Source organism: Salvelinus alpinus, chromosome 2, assembly GCF_045679555.1.
Source record: "Salvelinus alpinus chromosome 2, SLU_Salpinus.1, whole genome shotgun sequence".
In the NCBI taxonomy this organism is placed as follows: domain Eukaryota; kingdom Metazoa; phylum Chordata; class Actinopteri; order Salmoniformes; family Salmonidae; genus Salvelinus; species Salvelinus alpinus.
Window position 1 is genome coordinate 76,485,561 of NC_092087.1, and position 3,701 is coordinate 76,489,261.

A 3,701-nucleotide genomic window follows, 5' to 3' on the forward strand; every position below is an offset into this window, starting at 1 on the left:
CCAAAAAGACACCCAGATATTTATATTCCTCTACAATTTCTATGTTCTGACCTCTGATAGATGTTGCAGAGGTAGGTGTTGTACGCTTCCTGAAGTCTATGCACATCTCTTTGGTCTTGTTGGTATTGAGGACCAAGTGTGATTCTTCACACCACTCTACAAAGTCATCTAGGACCGGGCCATGATGTTCCTCGTCATCATGCAACAGGCTGATCAAGGCAGTGTCATCAGCGAACTTAACGAGGTGTCTGTCAGTATGGGAACTAGTACAACTATTAGTGTACAAGATGTACAGAAGTGGGGACAAAACACATCCCTGAGGAGAGCCTGTATTGGTGTTGCGTATATCCGACACATGGGGACCTATTTTGACTCGCTGTGAGCGTTGGCTCAGGAAGTCCAACAGCCACAAAACCAGCCCCCCATCTAAGGAAAAGTCCCGAATGAGTCTCTGTGCCAGAATGTAGGGCTGGATTGTGTTGAAGGCAGAAGAAAAGTCAACAAACAGAACCCTGACATGGGATTTGGTACCTTCTAGATGTCTATAGACCATGTTAAGGAGGGTAAGAATGGCATCATCAACTCCTCTGCTGGTCTGATAGGCAAACTGAAATGGGTCGAGGAGCTTCTGGGTGACACTGAGAATATGACTTTTCACAATTTTCTCAAGGCATTTCATAACTAAGGATGTCAAAGCGACAGGGCGATAGTCATTCAGCACAGAGGGATTCGATACTTTAGGAATTGGTATAATTATAGATTTTTTCCACAATACTGGAACGTGTTGCTGGTTGAGTGAGGATTGGAAAATGTCTGTAAAAACACCAGCCAGTTGTTCAGCACAGTGCTTTAACACATGCCCACTTATTTTGTCTGGGCCTGGGCTTTTGTATGCGTTACATCCCCTGAACAACTTTAGAACATCAGACTGTTGAACAACAACTCTCTCAAACATTTGTAATGATGCTTCCATTTGTTTTACCTCCGACACGAAGTTGTCTGATTCAAATCTTGAGAAGAAAACATTCAGTTCATTAGCCATGTTCTGGCCCTCATATCCCCCAGGGTCAGCACTGGTTTTTCCCCTGCCTATATGGGGGGTGCTAGCCATGGATTTAATCCCTTGCCAGGCCACCCTTGCGTTTCCTGAGGAGAGGGTCCTCTCCACCCTTTGCTTGTATGCCTCCTTGTCCACCAGTATCTGTCTTTTTATCTCACGTTGTACATCTCTTAAAGCCTGTCTATCACCCCCAGCATAAACTGCCTTCTTCCTATCAAGTAGTGATTTTAGATGTTTTGATACCCAAGGCTTGTTGTTAGGGAAGATTGTACAGGTCTTAGTAGGCACAACTGACTCAACACAGAAGTTTACATAGTCTGAAATAACCTCTGTGAGTTCATCCAGATCAGAGCTGCTGTCCTCAAATACCTCCCACATTGTACAGTCAAAACACCCCTGGAGACAAGTGATACTGTTGTCATTCCAGATCTGGACAGTTTTAACTGTGGGTTTCTCCCTCTCCAGGAGGCGACAGTAAGTTGGCCTGAGGTAGACCACATTGTGGTCTGATGTCCCCAGAGGAGGTCTAGTGGTGGCAGAGAACGCCTTTGGTATTGTCCCATAGCACAAATCAAGAGTCCTATTTTTCCTAGTGTGACATTTCACATACTGATGGTATGTGCGCAAAACTTTGCGCAAGGTACAGTTGTTAAAATCCCCTAAAATAAATTTGGGTGCGTCGGGGGAGATGGATTCCAGTTTCTGTGACAGATTATAAATAATCTCTGATGCCTTTGTTATATTAGCTTTTGGTTGAATGTACACAACGGTAACAAACAATTGGGGGAACTCACGGGGCAGATAGTAAGGTCGCAGTGACACAGAAAGCAGTTCAATGTCGGGGGTACAGAGTCGCTCTCTTACCAGGATCGATTTACACCACTGGTCCCTGACAAGCAGGCAGACGCCCCCGCCGTGAAGTTTCCCTGTGACTGTCAGATCGCGGTCCGCTCTGACCAGGGTGAAGCCGGCCGGCTCCACTTCTCTGTCCGGGACTCTGTCATCCAGCCAAGTCTCAGTAAATGCCAGCAAACAGGCCTCCCGGTATTCGTGTTGGAAGCGCAGATTCGCTGACAACTCATCCGCTTTCCCCCTCAGTGACTGGGCATTAATCAGCAAGGTGGTGGGTAAGGGAAGTTTGTTCTTCATTTTTTTAAGTCGTTGTCTGATTCCCCCGCGTTTTCCACGTTTGCATTTGGGTTTGTAATCCACTCGCAGACAATCAGGTATTAGATGGGTCATTGGGATATCCATCGCGTTCGTATTTGAGTTGCATTGTAGTAAAAACTCCCTGCTGTATTGGATTCCGCTGCCAGCAGCGTTTTCATTATTTAGTCCGTTCGTAGCGGGTATGTACACGATCAACAAGATCAGTCCAACACCCCACCACTGGAAATCCATGGTTGGCAGAATGTTTGTAAACTAAGTGTACAAATTAAAAATAACGCCACTAAGTGTACAAATTAAAAACACAACATTAAAAACATAAGATAACGCCACACCAAACGTCACACACACTGCAGGTCGCAACAGAGCCGCGCCCCCTTACGACAAGTGCAATGGGATCTTTAATGACCTCGGAAAGTCAGGACACCCGTTATAACGTCCCATCCGAAAGACGGCACCCTACACAGATCAGTGTCCCCAATCACTGCCCTGGGGCATTGGGATATTCTTTTTAGACCAGGGAAAAGAGTGCCTCCTACTGGCCCTCCAACACCACTTATTTAAATTTAAAGGCAATGCTACCAAATACTTATTGAGTGTATGTAAACTTCTGACCCACTGGGAATGTAATGAAAGAAATAGAAACTGAAAATCATTATCTCTACTATTATTCTGATTTCGCATTCTTAAAATAAAGTGGTGTTCCTAACTGACCTAATGCATGGAATGTTTACTCGGATTAAATGTCAGGATTTGTGAAAAACTGAGTTTAAATGTATTTTGCTTAGGTGTATGTAAACTTCCGACTTCAACTGTAGCTACGTGGAACTCAGAAAGCACCAGTACCATGGTGAAAGGTACACAGTGCATTCGGGAAGTATTCAAACCCTTGACTTTTTTTGTTAAGTTACAGCCTTTTTCTAAAATGGATGATTATAATTTTTTTCTCTTTAATCTACACACCATAACCCATTTTATTTATTTTATTTTACCGTTATTTTACCAGGTAAGTTGACTGAGAACACGTTCTCATTTGCAGCAACGACCTGGGGAATAGTTACAGGGGAGAGGAGGGGGATGAATGAGCCAATTGTAAACTGGGGATTATTACGTGACCTTGATGGTTGATGGCCAGATTGGGAATTTAGCCAGGACACCGGGGTTAACACCCCTACTCTTACGATAAGTGCCATGGGATCTTTAATGACCTCAGAGAGTCAGGACACCCGTTTAACGTCCCATCCGAAAGACGGCACCCTACACAGAGCAGTGTCCCCAATCACTGCCCTGGGGCATTGGGATCTTTGTTTAGACCAGAGGAAAGAGTGCCTCCTACTGGCCCTCCAACACCACTTCCAGCAGCACCTGGTCTCCCATCCAGGGACTGACCAGGACCAACCCTGCTTAGCTTCAGAAGCAAGCCAGCAGTGGTATGCAGGGTGGTATCCATAATGACAAAGTGAAAACATTTTTT